The sequence below is a fragment of the Strigops habroptila genome, chromosome 13 (assembly GCF_004027225.2).
Source record: "Strigops habroptila isolate Jane chromosome 13, bStrHab1.2.pri, whole genome shotgun sequence".
In the NCBI taxonomy this organism is placed as follows: Eukaryota; Metazoa; Chordata; class Aves; order Psittaciformes; family Psittacidae; genus Strigops; species Strigops habroptila.
This window is the reverse complement of record NC_044289.2, coordinates 6,671,677-6,697,993: the sequence shown is the minus strand read 5'-3', so window position 1 is coordinate 6,697,993 and position 26,317 is coordinate 6,671,677. Positions and strand designations below refer to the sequence as shown.

At 47.2% G+C, this 26,317-nt stretch overlaps 1 long non-coding RNA gene across 2 annotated transcripts; it reads right to left on the bottom strand.

Moving 5' to 3' along the window:
* Positions 1–1,349: 1,349 nt before the first annotated feature.
* On the bottom strand, positions 1,350–26,194 carry LOC115615385. Of its 2 annotated transcripts, XR_003994034.1 has the most exons (6): positions 26,005–26,194; positions 20,352–20,518; positions 19,133–19,221; positions 14,588–14,708; positions 2,322–2,479; positions 1,350–1,702 (listed from the first exon to the last, which is right to left on the bottom strand). It is a non-coding gene; the product is annotated as an uncharacterized LOC115615385 (long non-coding RNA). The 2 variants fall into 2 exon arrangements; XR_003994033.1 differs by lacking the exon at positions 26,005–26,194 and having other exon boundaries at positions 20,352–20,710.
* Positions 26,195–26,317: the final 123 nt, after the last annotated feature.

The following is a 26,317-nucleotide window of genomic DNA, read 5'->3' as shown; positions in this document are numbered from 1 at the left end:
ATTCACAATACTAATTCTTTTATTCACTATATGAATAAAAGCAGCTGAGCTCACTCATGGCCCTGGAACGAGCATTTTTGCTCCCACCCCATTGTGCAGATGATGGTGGGGGCTTTGGTGGGGACCCATGTGCTCCCTCCTCTCCCACATCTCACGGGCTCCTGTGAGATGGGTGGCAGCGAGGCAGGGCCATGGCATATAACTGGGAACCCGCCAGCACAGCAGCTCATTCCCTGCCCCTGTGCCTGGTGCCCACGTAACACCACATGCCTCTGGAGAGAGCCGAGCCAGGGACAAGGCGAGCTGTGATCTCGCAGGGATGCCACGTGTGCCAACAGGATCCTGGGTTGCAAGCTGGCACTGAGCTGAGGAGCCAGCAGAGCCCACACCATCTTGAACTTAACTCTGCCTGGCTGGATGCAGCATTTGGGGTGTGTTTAGGTTTGTCAAGGGTTGTCCCCAGCCTCCCTGGCCTTGTTCACTTCCCTTGGCGACACCAGCAAAGCCCCGGGGACCCACGTGTCTCTGGGCAGCTCATGCTCTGATGTGTTTGGGATGGGGCTGCAGGGAAGCCCCATGCAGGAATCATCGGAAGGGACCCTGCATGACATGTTCCCCATCAGTGGCTGGGTCATGCTAGCGTCATGGCACACAGCGAGGTAGGCAATGGCCTGTCTGAAGCCCCTTTTTAAAAGCTGATTTATCCCCAGTTTAACCAGCCCTCTGCCCAGCAGAGCTCAAGCTGCTCACCTGGGCTTTTGCACTGTGCGACACAGGGATGCTGAGGCTGTGGGAGAACTTGGCTGAGAGGAAAACCCCTTTGGAGAGGTGTAGTCTGTCTGGAAACCAGGTTTTGCTGCAGTTCCTGGTGGGCAGAGTACGGGCATCACCGCTCCCTCACACAGCCAGGAGCACATGGAACAGCATGCTGCGCAGCAGCACCATCCCACAGCCTGCATAGCAGAGGCTCTGCTTTGTCCCCTGGCTGCTATGTAAATATCAGCAGGGTTTTCTTAGCAGCCACCAAACGCACATCTGCTCATGCAAAGCCCAGCCGCCGACCGGTGCAGGAAGCTCCCCACCACGCACGGCGGCTTCTCTGCATGGGCCAGGCTGCCACCTTGACCTGCAAGTACTTCGTGCAACCAACACAGCCCCCCCTGCTCCCTTCCTTGCCTGGAGAGCTGCAGCCGCCCTCAGCCAAGGTAGGCATCAGGAAAGCATCACTGCTGGTCACCCACGGCCAGCCCTTCAGCCCGCTGCAGCTTGCCTGGCCCCAGCACGCTCACAGAGATAAGGCTGCAGAATGATTATTTTGTGCTGTCATCAAGACAAAATAAAGCCTGTCTGCTGCCAATACAGCTTTCTTCTTCATTGTTCTATTTCCACGCGCCTGCGTATGCCCGGCTGCCGCGCTCCTGCCAGGAAAGCGAGCGCTGATCATTGTCAGATGGTTCACAGAGAGGTTTCTGGTTTGTTTTGTTTTTACTAGGATCCAAGATGATAGGGGGAGGGAAAGAACTTTTGTCCTCTGCTTAAAATAATTCAAGAGCTTTCCACTGTCTACACCAGGCTCAAGCAGACATTTGCATAACAAATGAGCTTCTCCCCACTCTTCAGCCCTGGGTGACCTCTGCGGCTCCTGCAGGAGGAGGCTCCATCTCCATCACCTCCATCTCCATCTTCCATCCCAGCCCTGGGCCTATAGGGAGGGGAGGGCAAGTGGAAGTTTTTAAGTTCTCAGCACTTTTGCCAATCAAGACTTTGTAAATGGCCTCTGGAACATTTCAGCAGTAAAACATTTGCTTGGTGACCAACAAATAACTCCAGGCATCTTTTATTTTGCTGTAAAAATGCCACAAATCAAGCTGGTTAGTGGAGGTTTCTCTCCAAGCTAAAGGCCACTGACAGCAGAACCAAACACGATCTTTCCTGTTGTTGGCAGAAGTGGCCTCTCTGTGCTGGGTGTTCTCCTCCACACCGTGAGGCACAAGCAGAATGCGCAGGCTTAAGAGCTGTTGAGGTGCGGAAAACCCAAGCAAAGCCCCTTTGCTGGTTCAGATGTATAAATTACCCCAACAGTTCTACTATTGCTGTTTAAAGAGATTTTGCTGCAGAGCACTTCCAGAGAGCATCTGCTGCAATAGCCGAGGTCACAACTTTCAGCCCAGCAAGCAGATGAAACCGCTGTGAGAGCCCGTTGCTCGAGCTGGTTTGTGCAGAGCCAGATCACCTCAACCCCTGTGCTGAGGAACTGGAGGAATTGTCCAGTTCCCATCCTCCTAGTGGGAGGGAGAGAGTGGGGTATAAAGCTTACGTACCTTCATGTAGCTCTGTGAGGCGACAGGAGGGTTTTCACAGGAAACCAGGTAGAAGCAAATGCTGTCAGATTCCAAACGCCCCATCAATTGTATCAGAATATTGCATTCTGGTGAGGAGGGCTGGGGGAGAAGGGAAGTCCCAGCAATACTGCAACATCCTTGTTAGACAATGACAAATAATGTTGAGGTTACTCCTCTCAAAATGAGTTTCTGTAGGGGTTAGATTTCTTTTTTTCATGGGTACACAACTAAAAACTAATTCCTAATCAGTCAGACTCAGTTATCCTCCCACCCCTTTTATTCATGTAGAGTGAACTCTGAAATCTGGCATTTTTACACAATGAGAATTATAGAGCATACCTCCAGAAACCTTTGCAACATTAAACATTCATCCTCCTCGCCACGTTCTTCTCCTTTCTGGCCAGTCCCCTGAAATCACTGAGTTACTCCAGCTCCCCATAGCTCCACGCAGGAGGACACGCATCCCTCCTCCAGCCTGTGCGTCCCAGTGCGGGGAGATGCTGCTCACAACCACTCAGTCCTACCAGGGCAGGTCTGGGAGCTGGGCACCGCCAACAGCAGGATGATGGCTCTGCCCTGGAGACCAGACCTAACGTAGTGTTTGAGATTCAACAAACCTGCACTGCTCATTTTTCCATAGCAAACTCAAAGCATTGCAAAGTACTGCAGTGAGGTGCAAGGCTTTTTGCCTCTGTGGGTCTGGGATTCTGGTGGACACCAGCAGGCTGGACCCACATGCACCTCTCCTACTGATGTGCTCCAGGACTGTTTATCTCCACCTGAAAGAGCAGAGCTCAGGTCAGGGCTCTCCTGCAGCTCACGGTGGCTTCGCAGAGCCAGCCATGGTCCTGAGAACAGGTTTGAACCGTGGCTTTTATGGCCTGGGTTTACAGCCAACACCCTGTATTGCAAACTCCCCTGCTCCACCTTCTGTCTGCCAGCTGCTTCAAACATCACCCTGAGATGCTGCTCCTTCCACTTGTATCACTTGACCGCAAACCCATCCTCTGTGTGCAAACCCCCGACCCCACCAGCAGCTCCACCAAGACACTAGTGTGTGTCATTAACACCCAGGCTGGCAGCGTGCATGCCCCAAGCAGGGCAGGACAGGCCCCCCTCCGAGCTCCCCATGGCTTGCAGTCCAACCTGCTGGGCTGCTTTGGGTTTCATTCAATTCAATCAAAGCCTCAGAGATGCCATATGGCTCTCGGGAATGTTTAGCTGCAGGAGGGGTTGGTCTGCAGCACCAACAGTAGTTATGGCTGGCAGAGGCAGGAGAGCAGCTCCTACCCCAGCTCCTGAGCACCCAGGGGTGACAAATGGCTCTAATGACACCAGGATGTCCCCAGCACAAGCCAGTGTCCAAAGCATGGGGACAATGTGGGAGGAAAGCACTGCTCTGGAGCTGCAAGAAGATGCTTTGACACTGAGTGTTTGCTCAGAGGGCTTGTGATTTGCTCCAGAGCTGAACAAAAACACTGAAGAAACAGAGAAGGGCAGCAGCACAGAACTGCCTTCCCCAATGGATGGGGAAGTGGAAATCCTCAAAACATTCCCTGAACAGCCCAGAGCAGAGACAGGAGGCTGCTGTGCTGCAGACCTCACTCGGGAGCCACTGTGCTGCGACAAGCGTGCTGGCAGCCAAGCACCAAGTGCTCCAGTGTGGCCATTCACGAGTCACGCTTGGCTTCCCCCCAGCACTTCTTCATTTTTGTGGTCTACTGAAATAATGGCTTCTAAAGGACACCAGCTCAGGGTGATTTATTTTCCTTGCCAGCCAGCTGTCCCCTACGTGGTGTGGGAGAAGGGCTTCCATTTCAGGCATACTCAAGATACCGAGCTGTGATTATGCCACAAGGAAAACACAACTGTGGGAACAGCAGTTACAGTCACCTGGTGGATTTTGCTTCTGCTTCAAGACACAAGACTGAGAAGGCAAAGCCTATTAAAAAAAACCCCAAACAACCACTAAACGGGGCAGTCATAGCGAAGCAGGTCACAGGCATCATTTGTCTACAGCACATCAATCGGGACCCTCTGGACCATTTTCAGAAGTAATTGAAGAGCCTAAATGTCACTTGGGAAATGCATACCTGGAGACTGCTGTGTCCCAGTGTAACGGGCAGGGGAGGCTCTGCCTGGGCTTTTCATGGGCTGTAGCTGGAGAGACAGGCAAGGAAGGGAATGGGAACTGGTCCAGGAGCTGCCTTCACTGCCTGGTCTGCTGCTGCATGGCCCCAGGGATGGAGAGACTAATAAGTTTGCCCCCAATCTAAAAGAGCCTCTGGCTTCCTTCTCTCTCTCCCATCTCTCCCTGCCTTCCTTCTCCCTTTCCCATCTCTCCCTGCCTTTCTTCTCCCAGGTATTTTGCCCAAGATCATTTGCAAGAACTGGTCTCATCCTGGCTCAACCAGCTGCGAACATTGTCTTTGGGCCATCTCAAAACAGTACGCTGAGAACTGGGGAAACTGAGGCACATACCACGACCAAGCTATGTTCTCTGGGAGGGACAGTGGAGACCACTGTGCCCAGGACCTTTGGCTTGATCTGATACCACCCACATGCACTTTGTCATCACTGCCTGCTCTGTGTTTGCCCAGTGCCATCTGGAACAGATCCTGCAACACCAGTATGTGCTGCACCACAGGTACCAGTAGCCGTTTAAACGGTCACCAGCTAAGACAGAAAAAAAATCCCCAACAGCAAAAGACCAACAAATAGTTGTCTCTGTTCCCAGGCAAATACAAAGAACGGTTTTGGATCGTCACTGCTGTCCCTTTGTTGACTGAATGCAGCAACAGAAAAGGCAAGGGAAGAAAAAAAATACTCCCTGATAGCGAACAACTTATTGTGGGCGAAGCAGGCTGGGGCATGCCCAAGAAAAGGAGGGTCAAGCTCTGTGCGTATCTGCTGGTGATGGGAAATAAATGTGCCCAAAGCACTTAAAAAAAAAAAAAAAACCAACATAAAAAGGACCAGACCCGATTGCAGCAGTTAGAAGTGATATATTCTTGGCATGGAAACAAAAAGCAAATTCATAGCAGGTTGGAGCTGATCTCACTGGCTTACATGGGATTTTATACTTAGGTAATTCTATTGTTGGCTGGAGCTACCTGATTTATGCCTGAATAAGGTCCTGATCCTGCAAACATTTACTTATGTACTTTAGTTTTACCTTTGCCCCTAGACACCTTATTAATTTCACTGCAGTGAGGATAGTGCTTGTCTGCAGAGCTGGGGCCTTTGCAAGAACAAAATCTGCACTGAAACAAAGAGGAAAGTTTGCAGTGAGATGTGACCTCCCCCAGGCTGTGGTCATCCTTCACCCTGAGCCATTGCCAGCCCCAGGCATGCACACCCAAAAGCCCAGTCATTGCTTGCGTAGCTCCCTCTAACCCATAAGCTTTAGGAAGTAGCCTTAGCACAAACCTGCAGCTTCTTTGAGCTCTGAGTCAGTCTCTCCAACAAGCCAAACATAACACCGTGGTGTAACACCAAACTCACTCTGATGACACCCTCTCCCCCTGCAGAACATCCAAATGGGCTACTAAACATAGCAGAAACGATTTGGAGTGGTTGTTTCCATTCAAGAAAGTGATTATTTATCATTAAAACCACCGGGTTTGCCCTTTACCCTCCCTATCAGGCAAGGTAAAAGAGACATTCATCCTTCAGACACTGTCCTTTGACAATGAAACCTCTGAATGTGCTTCAGAGAGAGCATGAGAATAAAAGCCTGTTGGAGGTATGAGGAGGACCAGCAGAGTGCTCACATGAGTGGAGAAGAGCTTCCAGCCGCCCAGCCAGCAAGATGCCCCAGTGGCTGCATATCCAGCAGCACCGTCACTCACGTGCTTGTCACGCACTTCTAAAGCCAAGCAGACGAAATAAAAAGGGGCTGTGAGTCCCGGAGCAGCTGCTTGCCTGCCTGCGCTGCCAAGCCTGCCCAAGAGCAGGCCATTCCTCAGAGCAGGGGAGAACTGATTTGCTTTACAATGGAGCCATGGGGCTCTGTGGGCAGTCGGGTGTCTGCCCGGGGCTGTGTGGGGAGACAGGAGCAGCCCCCGGAGCCAGCCCTAAGGGTGCTCGGGGGGGCCCAGAGCACAACCCCTCTGGTACAAATCCCTGCTGCTTCGTCGGACAAGAAGCATCAGTCCCCAGACCCCAAACCCAGCAGTCTCCATCCAGCAAAGTTCAGATGCTGCTCGTGGAGCAGTGAGTGCCCATAGACTGCATGGCACTGCACACAAGCCATGGGCCCTCTCCCTAACAAAGAGCTCTAGCAGTAAACAGGAGGTGCCCAGCCTTTCATTTTACTGTGAATCCAGGATGCTGCCACAACCACACAGCATGGATGCACAGAGATTGTGCGCTGTGTATGATGAGGCTGCAGGATGCGGCCAGAGACTGCTCACAAGAGCTCCAGTGCATTTCCAGAGCAAATCCTCTGAACTGGGCTTTGCTTATGCTGTAGCAGCCTGGAGAACTGAATATTGCCTCCCTAGGAAGATTTAATTATACATAAAATCAGAAGGAGGAAGCATTAGTTAAAATTTCATACTTCTGGAAGGCAGCCGGTTCGTTAGCATTACTTTAATGAGGCACTAACCTCACTGTAATGCTTTTATTAATGCTTGTTGCTTATTGAGTGCCAACTGCTTGGCTCCTCTCCGACAGGCCGGCTGGTCCACAAAGTGAATGGTTTAGGGGTCCTTTGATGCAAAACGTGAACACGTTTACACCACAGCCAGGACAAATGACAGTTGGTGAGATGAGACAGCCCAAAATTCACCAGATGGTGCCCAGAGCAGGCAATGCAGCGAGAGTGAGATCAGAGTAGGCAGGGGAGGGATGCAGGAGGGAACAAGTGAAGGGAGGAGATGTTAGTTCCACCAGTGCCACCAACACTGTTCCTGTTGACTGCAAGTAGTGCCAGGATGATGGCCAGGACAACGAGCAATGACAGCACATCAAGGTGTGATGTGCTGGAGATGTGATGGCAAGGGAAGACATTGGGTGATACAGGATCCAGGAGGCAGGTCTCTAGTGGCTGAGCACTGCATCCAGCCCCTACTTACTACTGCTGTAGATATCTTATGTGCTTTGAGGTGTGTCCAGCCCAGATCTCATCATAAACCTTCTCTGGTCAAACATGAATCCTTAATCCAACCAATTTCCAGACACCTAAGGCACCTGTATCTCAAAAGCCTCTGCCCCAGTGTGGCTGTTGTGGGATAACCTGTACCTTTGAAGAGCCCCCAGCACCATTGTAGAGCTGATCTGCCTGAGGGAGACACATGAGAGGATAAAGTCCCTCCTCCAGTCCCTCTGCACTGCACTTGCCGTTGCCCACGACCCTGTTGAGTTGCTGAGGGGAGGAAAGGACTTTGTCCCCCAAGCCATGCTCAGTTCATGGAGCCCACCTGCTTATGGGGGTGATGCCCAAGCACTCTGAGCACATCTTTCAGATGCAGTCGTGGACAGAAGGACGAGCATTACCCCAGCAGCTGCTGGGACACACTCCCCCACTCCTCCTGGCAGCTGAGGTGAGCATATGCCGTATGTTCCTCCTCCTGTTCCTTGAAACACTCTGAATAGAGGGATTAAAAATTACCCTTTGCGGCTGGAAACAACAGAGCCAAGGCACCAGTGCTGGCTGATATTTCAGCACAGCAGAGAGCCGGTGGGCTGCCGCATCCACAGTGAGCAGGAATGGGAACAGCTTGTCAGAGAGCCTCACCATGGCTCTGCCTGCAAGGCCACCCCTCCAGGACATACCACTCCATAGGAGTCTAGGCATCAAAGGCAGCTTTGCCACCTCCCTGTTTTGGGCTGGCCAAAGGCCAACACTATTTCCCAGCAGTGTGTCCCAACCTGCAGTTAGGCACTTCCCACTTCCAAGCGCTCAAAGGTAGATCTCTCCCAGGCTAAGCCAACATTCTCCTCTGCATGCAAGGTGGGCAAAGCAGCCAAGAGCTGAACTGGTGCTGCCACAGCACGGGCCTACTAAAAAGCCCTCCTCAGTGCACAGAGGGTGTCTTTGCATCCAGGACCATGCCATATGTGACCTATGTCAGTCCTGGGTGCAAGCATGGCTGCAGCGCTGTACCTCGTTTGGAGTCATGGCACAGAGTGAAGTTCAACCATGAGCTGGGTCTGGTGTCCCACTGCTGTCCACAAATGGCTTCAGAGGTAACCAGTGACTCCTTGGCAAAGAACTGTTCAGTGCCATGTCATAATCTTGATTTTTCCTGGAGTGTTTCGTGTCATTTTTGGATTCAAACTAAAACAAGGGAAGTCTAGGTTAGCTGTAAGGAAGAAGTTCTTTACTGTGAGGCGCTGGCACAGGTTGCCAAAAGAAGTGGTAAATGCTCCATTCCTGGCAGTGTTCAAGGCCAGGTTGGACAGAGTCTTGGGTGACATCGTCTAGTGTGAGGCATCCCTGCCCATGGCAGGGGGGTTGGAACTGGACGATCTTAAGGTCCTTCCAACGCAAACCATTCTGTGATTCTATGATTTTAGTCAACAAAAAGAGGGAAGATGATTATCCGAAGAAAAGAGGAGGAAGCCAGTTGGCTGCTTGGGCACAGAGTGATGGGCTGGGGCCAGCTGGATGAAACACCGGGCAGAGGCAGGGTGACGAGGGTGACCTGTCCCCTCGGGACAGCTCTTGTCCCCCAGCATATTCTGCCCCAACTGCAAGGCAAGAACACCAAACTACAGTTACTGAACTAGAAAATTCGCAACATTTTTTTTTTTCTCCACATAACCTGACAGATTCAAAACCAAACACGGAAATTTCACAGCGTGCTGATGTGCATTTCTCCTGGTAACATTTCTCTGAAAATTGGCCTGGTTCTTGTGAAGAAAAAAATTAAAAAGAGAGAGAGAAAAATGAAAGAAGATATTTTCAAGTAAAACTAGTTAGATGCAGTCATTTTTAAAATTACTGCTTTGGGCAACTGGGAAATTGGTAAAATAAATATGTTTTGCAAAGTATTTATTGCCAAAATCTTTTGGGTTTTGTTTTTTTTTTTAAATAAGACTTTGATCCAATGTTCTAAATTTATCAGAATTAAGAATAAAGTGGAATCTAGGGATGAGAGGGAAACACACAAAATAAAACAGGGGAAAATGAAATGGCAAAGGCTGTGAAAATTTCATCTGCAATTTACAGCAGCGTCTAGAGCCCGCTCACACCAGACGGTGTATGCTCGTTCCAAGCACAATAAAATAGTCCCAGGATAAATCTTTTTTATTTCTCCTGGACCATCCAAAGCTTTCCTGCTCTGACAGCAAGACCTTACAGGTCTGCTGGGGCCCAACCGTGACTGCACACATGAGCAGCGATGTCCCAGGGCATCCCAGGAAAGGCTTTCTGCTTCCTGTGGTCCTAGTGGCAAAACAATAGAAACTCCGTATTTCACGTGGGATTTTATCCAGGGCATAAAGTGGAAGTGTGTTGTCCTAGTCCAAAACAGGAAAACACATTAAAAACTCAGCACAGCTGTAAACAAGATGCACATTGGCAGGTTCATCACCCTGGGTAATTGCTCTCAAGTTTAATCAAGGTAGAAAGGGGTGAATTTGGAAGCATCGCATCCATGGCACACTTCCCTGCTTTGTCACATCACACTAAACACTTGATAAAAGCTCCCTTTGAAGAGGAGCCAAGTCCTTCCTCGCTTGACTATAGAAATATTGGATTTGCTAAGCCAGGTTTCCAGTTGTGCAAAGGATTTGTAAGAGTTAGAAAAAAGAGCAGGAGTGAACAGAAAGTGTTGCAGCTCACAGAAGATTACAAAAGATGGAGCAGTAATTAATTATGGGGCTTCTTTTTTTGTTGGCAGTAGGACAGAAAGACTACTGTGTTGGTAAAATGTATTATGAGGGGACCTGCCTTCTCTATAGATTTAGATATATGTCATTAAGTATTCAAAAATCACTTGCCATCTCCCCAAAATCATGAGATTGGTAAACAAATCATAAGATTAAAAAAAATCCTAATAGTAATGAAGAGTTGTCTTTTGTCTCTTAGCTTCTGAGTTGTTAGCCTGCCAAGCTGATTTCAATAGAAACTTGGTTAAAGGAAACTAAAAAGGGAAGGTGAGACTTTCCCATGATTACACCAGAAGTTTAGTTTCCCAGGAAAGCGAATCTGTAATGCGATGAGATCATTTCCATGTGATGAATCCGAAGTTTGTTTTTAAAAGGCTAAAAACAGAAAAAAAAAACCCAAAACCCAACAGAAAATAAAGAAAAAACCCAGCACCCAAATGCAGTCATTTGGGTAAATGACTTTCAGGGCATTGGGTATTGAGGCCCTACATACGCCCAGCCAGAGCTCATTAAGAACATACTATCTTCCCTGCTTCCCAGTTAGGGCAAAGTGATACTGGTTTCCCTAGTAAAATTCATCCTTGGGTAGAGACGTGAGCAGTGAATGATCTGCCTCCTCTGCCAGATAAGGGACTGTCCATCCCTGTGAAGTATCCTCTGGTGTGACCCACACAGCAGCCAGGAGCAGGTCCACTCCAGAGACTTTCCAGCCTCTTTCCAGCGCAGCGGAGCACTACCCATCACTAGCTGGGGTACAGGAAGCAGGGCACTCATCCATTCTGCCTCTTGCATTAGCATGGCATTAGCATGGGCTGACGGAGATAGCATCTTCCTCCCACTTCTGCCAGCAGCCCCACCCCGGAGACCAACAGCTGCACAAACAGCCTCTGCCCACCAGCCTCCGCTCCCTTTTCAGCCCAGTTCCTCCCAGGCAGGTGTTGTTTGCTCTCCCATCACAGCTCTTGTTCGTAGAGAAGCTAATGACAAAAGCTCCGCAGTCGTTGCTATTTATCCGCAGCCCTGGCTGAGTTTTGTGGAGATGCCCAGGTGAGTGGCAGGCGGTCAGTTCTTACACTTATTTTCTAGTGGATGGGGACATCAAATATTTGCTTTCAGAAATATTTGCAGGAGGTCCACAACAATTAGCAACATCAACTGAAATGCTCAAAAAGGGTGGGGGAGTGCTCTTGTGCCTTGCTCTCTCCTGAGCTTTGCTAAAATGACCCAGAAACTCTTGGACTTTGTTGCTTTGCTCATGGGCGACACATTAAAATATATGGTGGTCTTTCCTTTGCTTTCCCTGGAAGATGCGCACAGGAGGAGATTAGAGACCTTCTTGCTCCTATTCCATACCAGACAGCTTTCAGTAACACTAGTACACATGCAGAGCAGCTAATGGACTCACCTTAAGCAAATACTATTGCAGAACACAATTTAGTCTTTGCATTTCAGGAACAACAAAACTGCCTGAGGTTAGGTGCTTATTACAGACTACCATTCTAGTTTACATTGCAAGAAACCATCTAACCAACCAACCTGGGAAGAGTGTCTTGGCCCTGACATGAGGAAGCTCTAGATGTGATCAAGTATGGATGCTGCATTCAAGGTGAATTCAGGGGAGAGCTTCACTTTAAATGGATGCTGAGCTGAGACCTTCTCTGTATGAGCTACGCAGCCTGATGTAAGTAATAGAGTCAATCTCCATTGCTGAGATGTGTAAATGCCTTTGTGCTCTGAGGTGCTCGCAGTGTCTCCAGATGTGGCAGAGGTAGTGGGAGATGGGTTTTCTTCTAGGCATGAATCGTTGCTCACTGCTGCAATAGGTATTCAAAGCCACAACTCAGTGTAAGCTTTGCAAAAAAGGGAGACACCTACCCAAACCACAGGCTTGCTTGGTACTGAGTGTTGTGTTCAAAGATCTGCTAGTGAAATGCCACTACTTGCAGGGTGAAACACTGCACAGCAACAAATCAGGACAGCAGAGAATGGGGCCCTTCAACCAGGAAAGTCTGTGACAGAGACTTTGGTCGGTGGGTTCAAGCCATAGCAGTTTCTTCCTCAGCTCTCATTACTTCATCACCTCTCCTGAATGACCAACAACAGGCAGTGTGTTTTTAGGAGTGTGTTTTTAACTAAGTGCCATTGATCACTAATAGGATCAGACCCACATATCATGCAGGGTATGACGCAGTCCTAAGTGCCTTTTATTCTGCATTCCTCCTAGGCAGAGAGTGTGCTTTTGGCTTCATGTACTCTGCAGTTTCTCTCTTTTCCTTCTTTTTTTTTTTTTTCCTCCTCTTGTAAAGACTTTGCTATGTCAGAATCTGTCAAACAACTCTTCGTGCCATGTTTTTACAAGAATCCTACTTGCTGCTCGGTGCCAAGCACCCTTTTAAACAATACTCAGTGAAGTATTGCGTTGCCTGTGCTCTGCTCTTGCATGCCATATTTAGACAAAAGCTAGGGAATTCCCTGCCCTAGATGAGGGCTTGAATGAGTACATTCTTTTCCCACCTCAACTGAAAATGTAAGTGTTCACATCAGCGAGGCGTTCCACCAAGCTTTATTATAATTGATTCCACACTTTGATTTATCTACCTAGAAATCAGAAGGTGGGGGAGCGATATAGGAAAAGAAAAGGAAACGAAACAAGTGAATGTGGCCACAGACACATGCTCAGTCCTGCTGGGTGCATTCCCAGAGACCAAAACCCAGGCAGCAGTGGAAACAAGACACCCAAACCCCACATCAACATACCACCTGGCTGCACAGCTAACAGCCAGATCACACCCAAAGGCAGCTTTTAGTGCTCTGGCCCAGGGTAAACAAACAGCAAGACTATGGCCTAACACTGATGAAGATTATCAAGGGGGTTTCTGGCCATGCATGAGGACCTGGTGGCCACATGAATCTCTGGGGCATCAGATTTCTCTGGAGCAAAGGAAAACACCAGGAAAACAGTCAGCAGGCATGTGGGGAGCAAAGCAGGGAGCTCTGTGATCGCTGTGCATATTGCACTGCATGTTCACCCTTTCAAACTGGGAAAAGCCGGAGCGCAGGGGCTCTTTCCTGACACTGCAAAAGTCAATGGGGCTGCAGATCCTTCTGGAGCGGCTATTGAAACGCCACATTCCGGAGCGCTACACTAATCGCTTTTAGCCAGCCCTCCAACATCACTCCAATCACTCATGTTGAAAGTCATTGCCATACTTTTGTCCACAGCACATGGGCCCCCCAGATTTTTGACGTGGTTCTTCCACTCACTGCCAAGTCTGCTAGGAGAGGATATCAGCCTTACAGGACCAAAACAGATGCCTTCCATGCACTAACTCTATTGGAAAAGCTTCAGATAAAGGTCAGTGTTCCCTCCTCCTCTGCCCTGCAAATGCTAAAAAATACTCATTTTTATCTGCCCCAAGAATCTATTTAGGAGAAAATTTGAATCCTAAAAGTGAGTTAGAGCATTGCCAAGTACAGCCTGAAACACAAGATGAAAAACTCTGAAAAATAAGGCAGAGTTTGCATTACATTTCTGTTTTCAAATACATACATACATATATAATCCCATCTCAATTATATCTGTACTGCCAGTAGCGATGATGGGGATGCTACTGCAGACAGGATGCAGACAGGCACTCGCCTTTTTGTTGCTGTCATTTAATTCTGTTCAGTGTTGCTTGAGCTGACATAACAACTGAGACATCACTCAAGCCTCGACTAGCCTGGTGCTCTTAGTGTTATTTTCACTGCTGGGAGCATGATGGGGAGAGTAAAAGAGGAAAGAAGTGATATGGACAGAGCTGTAGTGCTATAAAATGTACTCTCAGGATCATATGTTCAAAAGCACTCAGTTCCATTTAGGAACCTGAATGAAGTTGGCAGAATTTCAGAAGTGCTCAGCATCTATCAGCTCCCACTGAGAACATACTGAGCTCTTCTTAAAATTGTTAGAGAAAAACAATTCAAAGATAAGAGCCAGCTTGTAGCTTACAATTAACATCATTGTATGGGTCTTCAGAGCAGTTTGGCAGGAGCAATAGCTGCCTTCACAGAAGATACTGTATATGAATTCACATCTCAAAGCATGGGGCCAGGTCTATAAGCAGTCACCCCCACTGACTGCCTCCTGTAAGAGCTCTGCACCCCAAGGAGAATTTTCCACTTTGTGTCAGAGTGATGCCTTTTATAGCACTTAGTAAGTGGGAGTCTGCACCTGATCGTGCTAGGAGCAACCACATCAGTGGAGGTGAGAAAGGCCAGTATGAGTACCTAACAGCTCAGAACATAACCCATTGTGCTGCAGCCAGGGCAACTGTGAAAACATCTGGAGAAATGCACTAATTTAGCCCTAACCTATATTAGTTTTTGACATATAATTAGTAGCAATATTAAATGTCAGTTGGTACCTTTTGCCTTTGAACCCCGAAGTGCTCTTTGTTCTGTGATGAGAAAAATGTCTTCTCCCAGCAGTGACAGAAACAATGGTCTGCCTCACACAGTTATGACTGGGCTAACGGCAGTGTGAACCTGCAAGAGACAGAAAGATTTGTCAAATCTCTCCAAACGCTTCCAGAGGCATCAATCCAGCAAAGAACGCTGCAGCAGTCCCACTCGCTCTCCTGGAACCACTGATCTATTCAAAAGAAAGGCTGTGAATTCAAATCCTCCTACTGTTTGCAGCTCCTCCAACCTTGAACCAGTCGAACCTTGGTACCACAGCAAAAAACCCCAAATCAAGCACAGCAACTTGTGACAGGTTTCAGCTCACCCATGGATGAGTTATGATTCTTGAAGGGGACTAAGAACAAATTCTCAGAAAGATCATCTTTTTCATAGTGTCCTTCATCTTCTGTAGATTCCAGAAGCTATCTTCCAGGAGTAGCTTGCTGATCATTACTTCCCAGGTATTTCAAGGGTTACAATGCCTGTATATCCCTTAGATTGCTATTTTTGCCAGGTCTAATTCCATAGAAAACCTCCAGAGATTCTTCTGGGAACAGCAGGAGCTTGAAGGATCTGATGGAGTCTTGCTATCAATAGGTCCCTTGACTCACCTTGGTACGGGAGGTGAATCTACTGTCCTAGATGAGGGTGCTACACCTCACTCAGAGCTGCCATATAACACTACCACTCATAGTATCAGGACAACACAACATTTTTTTCTCTTTTAGCATAAAAGTTTCATGTTTTCTCATGAACGGGTCAAAATCCCATTTGTTGAAGGCAGGGGCAAATGTATTGATTCCAGAGAAGTTGCCGCTCCTAGACCAGCTCTAGAACTCAAGAGAGAGATTAAACACTGTGCAATCAACAATTGCAAGACCTCACAAACTCAAGCCACCAGTGATTTACTTCCCAACATCCAGAAATGAAAACAAAACAGAAAAGTACATTACACTATTTTCCATTCTGACTAAAACAAGTAGTCCAAAGCATGCATAAATTTAGCTTGTCGCTCCTCAAATATAACAACTCATTATGATTCATTACTCCCAAGTATTCTATCTCCTTTCTAAGCTAATTAATCTTGTAGACAACAATTCACCCAACAGGCACCAACTCTACAGGGGAACACTCTATTCCCAGGAGGAAGGCTTCACTCTCTGCTGCCTTCTTTATGAGAACACAACTACTTGCCAACTTGAGAACACAACTAACACAACTATCGTTGGCCAAGGAGCACTGTTATCCTTTCTCCCCTGAATTTGCTCTTTACACAACAGAGACAGCCTGAGAAGACTCATTTAGCCGAGAAATGCAGAATTCTCCATGACAGTGAGTAACATGTGCCCAATTCAAACACAGTCTCCTTGGGAGCAGGGAAGGGCTGGTTGATCATTGCCGCAGCCACTGAAGGTTAACAAACACTCATCCTTTCTCACACGTGAGCTGAGCTCAACTAGGCAGGAGAGAGGATAAGAAGAAAGATAAAGACACTAACACTCATCCTGGAGCAGTGAGAGAGGAATGGTGACTAGTGCAGCCCTAGTGGGATGATGCCCTATCCTAGAGAAGCCAGTGGCTCACACAATTGTGCAATAGCGTGGAGTTTGGACCAGATCTTTGAATCTTTTTCTTGGTCCCTTTTATCCCCTGCTCAGGATAACACATCCCTTCAGCATCTTATGTATATTTAGAGCAAATAGAAACACCATTAACATGCCAAGGAGGCCTTCAAGACAATTGTGTTGTATTAAACCTGCTTCAATCCTAAAATCTGCTTCTGTAAAATTGCTCACTGGATAGGACACTTTAATCCCGAGTTACTAAGTGCCGTTGTCACTGTCAGACAATTGCTGTTTTCACAGGTCAGCCACAGCAAGAAAGAGGATTTACAGGCAGCCCTTTCTGCATCAGGAACCTTGGTGTAACATAAAGGCACACTCTTCACTGCAAAAGTCTTCTGCAAAAGTGCCAGTGCAAAAGTGCCAGTGCTGAGACCTGAGTATTGCTGCTGGTTTTGAAACACCAAATGCCATTTCACTGGTATGCACTTGTGCTGCTCCCACAGGCGCTCCGCAGGAGGCTCTGAAGGAGAGCTGCCGCCTGAGTGTCACCCGGTGAAACCCAAGAGCTGCATCCATTTTTAGAACCTGCCTGAAGATACATTGCATTATCTGAGCAACACGTAAGCGAACAAAATGAACCGCAGCTCCCCCTGCCCCTTTTTTACCTTCTGTTTAAACAGAGCCTCTTCAGCCTGCGCTGTTCACCTCCTGTGCACCCACTTACTTGGCACCTCTCGCAGGGCTGCCCAGTCTATTTTTAAACGCATGCTGCTGGCTTTTATCTTAAGCTGCCTGTTTGGATTGTTTTTTTAGCTCTTGTACTCTTTAAACTTATTTAAAACATGCTGGCAGATAAAAGTAGTGAAGGGAGTTACAGCAAATGCATCATGGTTGGCATTGCGAATTGAGAATTAAGGCAAGAGATAAAAAACAAACAGATTAAAAATAACTAGACTCAATGATTAGGGCCAAACAGCAGTGGTCCTCACAAAGAGGAGTTTCGCCCATGTACTCAAAGGGGGGATTTATTTGAAGCAGGACTTTAGGACTTGTTCTCATCCAACTGCTGGCAGCAAACATGCTCGGCTGCTTGCAGCAGGGAAGAACAGCAGACTGGCAGCTGCGAGGAGTCCCTTCCATGGGCTTGGCCCCTCGGCTGTAATGCATTCTGACATTGTCTGGGGTTACAGGCTCTGCTGTTCCAGTTTGGAACTACCATTAGCAGCACTGAAGTCAGTGGACTCGCACAGTCACACAGGTGGAGGGAATATAGGCAAGAGAGTCTCCAGCACTGTTCAGAGCTGCAGGAAGGAGAAAGGGTGCCAGAAACACGTGGCTTGAAACACCCAGTGTTCCCACTCATATCTGCAGTTGTGACCCCAAACCAGGATGCACTTATTACCCTTCAGCAGGGAGGCTGGTGTCAACTTTGACCCTAAAATCCTCAGCAACTCTCAGCAGTAACTAAAGCAAGAGACTGTTGAGGCCATAAATACTGGCATGCCTCTAGGTGCTGTAAATAGGGATGATGTGATACATTACTGATACATCACCTACTAAGCTGAGAAACCACTTCCAAAACTTCACATTTTGGTAGCTTGGAGATTTTCTAGCCCATGCTTTTGAACTAGACTTTTCTCAACTAATATTCCAGTGCCAGGCTCTGACACCACTGCAGACATGTCCTAAGCATCCTGCTGATGTTCCTGTGGTGACGAGACACATACAGCTGCCTCTTGCTGCACTGTGCATGTTTCAGGCTGAGCCAAGCTCCATTTCAGATTCAGGACATCTCTGAGAACTGGTTGAAGCGAGGACTCACTAACGCTTCCATCAGATGCTGACGGGCCTTTTTGTGCCAGGAAAACGGATGTGTGCAACAACAGCAAAAGTGCCTGGAAGCATCCCAAAGCCTGAGTGGAATGAGGGAATTTTGAGTGGCATTAAACAAAAGGAGCAGTGATTTAATCTCCACGGATGGGGAGGGGAGAACAGTGTCAGGAAAAGCAGAAGGATGAGATTAGCTAGGCAATAAAATGAAAATGAGCAAGAGGTGGAGCAAACTGTGCCGAGATAAGAAGAGGTGGATTACAGGGCTGGCAGATGGAGGGGGAGCAGGCAGCCAAACAGTGAACAAAAAACCAGGTAATAAATCTGGAATAATTGTAATCAACAATGTTAAATACAATTTTCAATCCATTTTCTCCAAGGAGGTAGGGCGTTGTGCAGAGGGATGTACAGTGAACACTCTGTGCCACCCCTGTAGCAATGACATTGCCTGTGCTGCTGCGGTGGCCTTCATCCCAGGCCACTGCAAATGGCCAGCAAGGTGTGTCTGCTTGGACTCTAAACTCTTGCAAGGCAGCCAGAACCTTTCCTGACACATGGAAAAAACAGTCCTTTAACACCAAAAGGTGAAAGACATTGTTTCTCTCTGGAGGGCCTGACCATCCGTTTGACTCAGCCTAATTCAGGAAAGCGACACATCGTCTCTTTTGCTGCCCAAAGGAGCATTTCTTCAAGCCTTGAAGGAGCTCATTAGTCTGGTATCTCAGTTCTGGATGATAAGGCAGCTTTTATCACGAAACTTTCATTAATGCAGTTCAACTGGCAATAGTGATTGATAGTAAACAGACATTTGACCGCTATTTAAGTCATTAAGCCCTTGACCATTGAATTTTTGGAGGATAATCTCTAGAATATCTTTGGCTGTGTCACTTTAGAAAAGCCATGCTGCAGCTCTCCAAATCTGTGCATCCTACACACAAATCCCCCAATCTTCCATTATCCCAGGCAGGTCAGTGCCGGATGGCAACACGTCTATCTCAGTTCTCCCTATCTCAGGTTACATGGAATCATTTATTTGTAATTGTATTTGAGTCTGGGTACTGAAAAAAAAAAATACAGAAAAAGGGAAATGAATGGATAAAGATAAGTAAGTACCTTGTGAGTCTGAGACCTTTTTGGGGTAGGGACAGCTTTTTGCTCTGCACTGGTGAAGTCTCCAGCCCAACAGGGTTTGTGTTGCAGCACTGTTGCAAGGCAAAGAAACATCATTGCAAACATCTGTGTGGAACAATAAATACCTATTTTGAGTTGACAGTTTCCCACCCAAATGTAGGGCAAGGTCAGATTAACCCATTGCTGCTGAGCTGGGTTAAATGATCCCCACTTTCAGCCTGCCGCTTTCTTATTCCCCAAATGGATACCTCTTCCCCCTTTGCTCCTTTAACTTATTTAATGTCTCTGTAACGTCCAGCACAACCAGGAGAGGAGACAAGCAGCAGAGTGCAGTCTGGGGAGAAACATGGGGTTAAGGGGAAGGCAGGGAGAGCCTTGGTCAGGAGATCTTTGTCCAAGAGCCTTCTTGAAAATCTATGTGACTCCTAGCTGTTGGCATGTTCTTAGGAATAAGAATTAGGAATTCTAGCATGCTGAAATGACTGCATTTAATAGCATTTCTTTTCTTAGGGAAGTACTGTGGTCAGCCAGCTCTTCGATAAACTGTGGGAGTTAAGTGCATGAAATTCAATACTTTATGCTATGTAGCAGAGGTCAGGCTAAGGGTACCTTCAAATCTAAACCATAAATTTAGCAAGCCATTACCAAAAAGCACGCCCCCACCAATTCTTCCATTCAGCTTCCAGAAAACTCTCAAAGAACACGATCTGGTTGCCCAAAGTTAGCAAAGAGACCAAAACCATCAGGACTCTACATCTGATTTCAGCTATTAGAGCACTCGCGCTCCCTGCCCAGCCACAGCCAGAAGGGAGGCTCAGTAAACAGCATCACCCTGATGGGGCCCAGGGCTGCAGCGAAGAGCCCAGGGCTCACAGCTCTCCAGGCACTTGCTCCTCTTTTGGCCCCAGAAGCTGCTGTATTTCACATGCTGTTCCTCCCTCGCCCAAGCGGTGATGTGAGATCCAGCTCATCCTGCTGGAAACTATAACTAAACCATAGTCGAAAAACAAATCCTCTTTCTGTGTGCCTGGAGGGGAGGAGCAGTCCCCAATGAACATAGAAAAATGGAGCTTGGATAAATAGCTGAGCTGAAAGCTACCCAGGAGGGCAGCCCAGAGCGGCAGCTGTGGAGGAGCAATTTCAGATGAGGAGGATCTCAGCATACAGCACCAGTCTGAGAAGGGGCCTGGTGTTGACTTACCGAGCCAGGATATGCCCAAATCCAGCCCACGATGCTGCGTATCCTGTAGCTGAAATCATCTGTGACAGGTTCAGGCAAATGGTTGTGTCTTGGCACCAGGTGTTAAGAGGCGCTGATTCCCACCACAGGATTAGCAGCAGGATGTACAGCACATAGTCACTGCAAAACTGCGATAATATCAAAGCTCCATCTGTACTCAGGCTGGAATGCAGAGCTATTAAAGACTACTGTGGGAGAGCTAACATTGTTTTCTCATTGCTAGTTAAATAAGCTTTCATGCACCTTGAAAACCAATCATTCTTTTTTCTTTAAAGATGTGTGTATACATACATACCATATTTTTCTTTTTTCTTTTTTAATATAATAATACATACACATATAGGGAGAATAGCACAGATTTAAAGAAAGAGAATATTTAAAATGCTCTGTTTACTCTTCTCGTTAGAGGAGCTCAACTGTTCTCTGCTTAGATGCAAATAAGGCACATACTTCCACCCTAGGTATTTTTGGTCAGAAGGAGAAGATAAATAGATAGTGTATTTCAAACGTCACACTTTCAGCCAGCTTTATCTAACTTTGGTCAAGAATTTAAAACTTTGCACTGGACGCTAGTACATTTCAAGCTTGAACTGTAATTCTCTTCTCCTGACAAGAATTTGCTGCTAACCAAGCCTATGTGTGACATGGGAACCAAGGGGCTAAAGCTGAAACCAAGGCTGTCAAGCTCACTTCACTTATTAGTTATGAAATGGGAAAAACCAGTAAGCTTCAGTGTCACATGGAAACATGAGCGCAGCGGTGACATAGCCTTTCATACACAGCGTCAGCACTAAAAACAGGGTATAGATTATTTGGAAAGCGATAAACACTGATCTCGTGGTTCTATTCTGGGCTGGTCCTATGACGAGAAAGGAAAAAAAAGGAAAAAAAAAGCCAACATGGGAACAAAGGCAGAAGCTAAAGCCCCAGAGCAATTCGCAGTGGTGCCTGTTGCAAGCAGCGAGGGCAGTGCTGTGGCTCTGCTCTTGTGCTCCCTCGGTGCAACCACGTGCACCTTCCAATCCCGGGACAGGATGATTTACACAGGGACAACTGCTGAAGTTACCAGCCCCAGCTGCACGCAGAGCTTGGCTGCTCCCAGCATGAGCACACGACAGCGCAGAGCCAGCTTTTTTCTCTTTATTTTTCTTCTTTCAAGGCAAATAGCCAGTGCCAAGTTATCCTGGTGGTCTGCCCACACAGGTCAGACATGGCTTCACAAGAGGTGAGCTGTTTGTGCAGCACGGCGGCGGGATATGTCCCACCAGCCATCCCAGGAGAAGACATCCCAGCCCCAAGACACCCATGTCTTCATTAAGCCTCCCACCACCGAGGTCAGGGCAGATGTTCGGAATGGTTCTTTCTAATCTTCAGCATGTCAAACCTTATTAGCTGATTTTATTAAGTCTCTCTCCAAACATCTCCAAAGTAACGCTCGGTGTTGCTTTATCCCAAAATAGCCACTCAGTATGAGGTTTTGGCAGACAGCACAGAGGCTGGATGAGACCCTTGAGGGCTGGGTTAAGAAGAAAAATCACTGCCCAACCTGCTCATCTTTTTGACTTCCACTGCTCCTTCCCAGCCCCCCACATGGCGCCAAAACCCCTTTTTTACCTTAGGAACTCTGCTCTCTGCTCCTCCAGCTACCTAGAGCTCAAAATTGGGTCTAGGGCAAAACTCTGCTTATGAACAACTCCAGTCACAGGAGAAGATCTGCACTTGGACCCAGACTATACCGCTGCAGGTACCTTCCACCAGCACACAGCCCTCAGGACTCTTCCAGTTACAATAGGTCTTTTTTTTTTTACTGTCAGAGAGATGAGATACTTATCAGACAGAGGTACAGAGACACTGCAACTGTTAATTATTAAAAGCATTTATCAGTAAATCTGTGACTGAAACTATAGCGATGGGTGGGTAGCAAATCTTTTGTGAGCCATAAAATTGCCATGAGACAACTTCTCAGGAGAAAGAGCTGGAGGAAATCATAGCGTATTTGAAGTATAATATGAATTCTTATCAGTGACTGTTTTGACACAATTTTAACCTCTGACTACAGAGGTTTACAATTTAAAAGACACCTGGTAACTGATGATTTTTCAAAGCTAGAAGTCCATTGCATACATTCAAATGAGCTCAAAAAAAGCACAGACACATCTGGTTTCATGAATCAGAGCTCAGGAAAAAAACCCAACAAAATATTCTCTATTGCAATGTTGCTGCTCGTTCTGGTTTTGCCAGCAGTGAAGGTGAAGGCTAGTAAAAAGCAGAGCAGATCTAACCTCTGAGGCTGGAGGATGTGCAGATGCCTGCCTGGATTGAGCAATCTGGAACTGGTCTGCAGGGAACTTTCACCTGGTCTTCACCTGCATCCCAGGCCTGTGATGCTTCCTGCCTTCCCAGGGGAGATCCTGCATTTCTTATCGCCATGCCAACGGTTTTGCCGTGCAGCCACTGTGCAGTGGCCACTGGCTTGGCAAACCTGGGGCCAGTGTACTGCTCACTGCTGAGAGGCCCATCACCAACAGAAACAGGCCCAGGACACCACAGAATGCCTGTTGTCTGCACTGTGTTAGTGCTTCTGCAGAACTGAGCATGGAGGGAGCAATGTTGCTTTCAGTTATTTAGTTTCAGTCAGATATGATAACACAAATGAGTTGCTGTTCATCCACGAGTGCAGCCCCAAACTGCTGTAGCCTCCCTCTAGGTCTGGGGGTCCTTCCCCCACTTCCCATCAGATCTAACAAGCAATGGTGGTCCTTGTGATATAGCAGGTCTGTTGCTTGGTTCTCAACCCATCCTTCTTCTTAATGCCAGGCCAGCAGCCTGGGCCACCCTTCCTTATCCCGAGTATTACCTTTCTTCACCATAGAAATATTTACATCTTTTCTATACAAGAAAACTGGTCAGATTCATCCCTGAGTTAAAAGATCCTCATTTGGCCCTGGATGTGTTGAAAGCATGGGTCACACACCAGAGCTGGAGCACAGAAAATCCTGTCTGTGTAACTAACAGGGAATCCCGCCAAAAAGGCCAGGGAATTTTTCTGTAGTTGGCCCTCGGAGAACGCTTCCTTTGACAAAAGAAGAAGTATATATAAAAAAATCCATCCCTTGCAAGCCCATGAAAGCATGGCCATGTGCCATGGATGCTAATGGGCTTTCTAGCTCCCCAGTAATGTCCCCCATCATAATTCAAATGGCAGGAACATACTGTAAGAAGACCTCACTCCCTCTTCCCCTCCCTCTTATCTTTTTTTTCCTTTGTTTTAACTAAAGCCATTAGATCCTTGGAAAAGCCACCAGTTTGAACTGGGGAAAGAGTTTCCAAAGAGCTGCTTCAGGTGCTGAGCAGCCCCACACACCACCAGAAGGTAAGTTTTCCACAGAGACCATGTTCTCTCCCTCACAGAAGAAAACACTGGAAGGGAAAACCTGCCTTTGATAGTGCAGGAAAAAGGTCTGTTCCAGCCTCAGCTGAGCAAGGTAAGAGTTTCCTCTTCCTTCCCATCCCTCCCAAAGGGGATAAACTGTCCTCTTTCATCAGATAGAATCAGCTGCCCTCAAACTTTTCCTACTGATCAGAAGTTTTGCACATCTCTATCCACCATGCTGCCCATGCTGATGGAAATGCCACCAGAGATCTGCCATTTCAGAGAGCTGCTGTGCTATGAGCACACTTAGTTACCAATGTAACCTTGGTCTTTCCTTCTTCAAAAGGAACAAAACTTCCAGCTAGAAAATCACATTTTCCTCTAACAGTCCATTCCAACACCTGACTGAAAACCTACTGAACTAAAGAAACCATGATTTGACTTCTGACCAAGCCTTGCCAGGACAATTACCTAAAGTCCTATTCACCAGGGTCCTTTTATTCACTAGTCCCTAAATACTTCTATTGCATTTGACGGGAATTCCCTCCAGCCACTGACTCCAGTAAGGGGAGACTCAGCTCTCTATTTCTGAGCTGTCACTGTTCTCCAGGGTATGTGCTATCTGGAGTTTTTCCTGCAGCCAGGCTGGCTCTATTCCAATGGCTGGGAATGAGCTTCCTGAGCCATCCCCTCTCTTATCACTCACTGCCTTAAACAAGTTTGACCTTTTGATTGATTCGAACTTTGGACAGCATTAAAACACTTGTTCTAGCAGATGAGGTCAGTCACTCAGCTTTCTGCTTTGTGTAATGGGGCAGTTAATGCTACAGGGGTTTTAAATCATGGCACATTCCCAACTGTGAGGACAGGGAAAAAAAAAAAACCACCAGAGTTTGTCCCTTGACATGGGGCCGGGCCAGGCTTGAGCACTGCCAGAGTTTATCCTTCAGCTCTTGCCTTGTGCGTTACTTGGGCCCATACACATTCAGAAGAAAAAGAAACCTTTCAAATCATCTAGAAAAAAGTTCTTATCTCTTGATCTTCCTCTTCCTCTCCCTTGTCCCCTCATGACTTCCCAAAGCCATCGCTGAACTGTGGAAGATGCCTCCTGCAAAGGATGGTTGGGTCACTGCTGACCTTGAGCAACGTTTTTAATAACTAACAATGACAAACAAAACCTCAGGACTAAGAGACTGTTTCCATGGTATTTAAAATAGACTTGGAAGGAAAGAGACTTTGTCTAAACAAATAAACATAGTCCTCAAGCTGTCACAGGCCAAATTTGTAACATCAGGCTATATGTTAGACTTGGAAAGAAAAAAACACCCAACTGGAAATGGATTACAAAGAGCAAGCTGAAAGAAATGCAAAAACCCAGCCATGCAGAGAAAACCATACTGGAGGGAACCCAAATCTTTTCATCATTGTAAAGGTATATTTTGTTATATGTAACAAAAGGAGTTTATTTTATTATTAATGCTGGATGTTTTCTCTGCCATCTCTGCAGGATTCAATATAGACAAATAGAAGCTGTCAGCGTCTTCATTGCTCAGTTTCATATAAAGGGGCTGGACACACACTAACGGGCACTTCTTTGAGGCATGCGACAAACAGGAGTAATGATGGGCCAGTTTTTCCCTCTTGCAGAAGAATGCTCATGAGTTTAAAAGATCTGCTAATGCTTGCTTATGTACAGTTATGGTTGGAAAAATTACAAAAGGAACTCCTACTTGTAAAAAGGAGATTTATATATAAACCTAAGCACTGAGTAATGGTTTTTCCTCAGTGGTTTCCACATTGCGTGTGCACTCACAAGCCTCCTCCTTGTTGGTCATTGTGTCATTGCTGTAAGAGGTCATGGCTATGAATGTGTGTCTCAGATTGTTAAGACATAACCAAAGCGAAAGTACCTGGTTACAGTAATTTCTAAGGATGGTGTGACCACCATCTAGGTAGATGGTTTGATGCCTCCTCTGTCAGGTGAAAACTTTTTTTTATTGGTCTGTAGATTGGACTTTTTAGGTGCAATGAATTCCCAGTAAAACTGCATGGAAATCTGGAATAAACTCATCACAGCAGTCCACTTCAGAAGTACAGTCTTGTGGCTAATTTTCTAGGGGAACATTTTGCTGCCATGGCTGTTTGGATTTCCACAGTGTTGGGAAAGAAAAAAGCACTGAAGCTTCGAGAGGACCTCCTGGAAGCCCAGCATTCGCAGATCAACATCTTTACCACCACTACCTGGTGTCAGCTTCAGCCAGCTTATCTCCAGCCAGAGGCTGATTCTGGTGCCACAAGAGCAGCTTTCTGTGTCAACAGCAGCCTTTGGGCAGGCACGTTGCAGGGAAGCTCAGCACTGCTCACTGATGAACAGGCATCACTGGCTGCTCTGTCCTCACATGGCCTGCTGGGTGGAAGGAAGATTAGAGGCAGCCACCACCACAGTGTCCTCTCCAGCAAGATGGGCTGCCCAGAGTCTCCAAGGACGGGGCTGGTCTGCAGCCAGGCAGGGTGCAACGGCTTGCAGAGGGGACACCCTTGTGTCCTGTGCGAC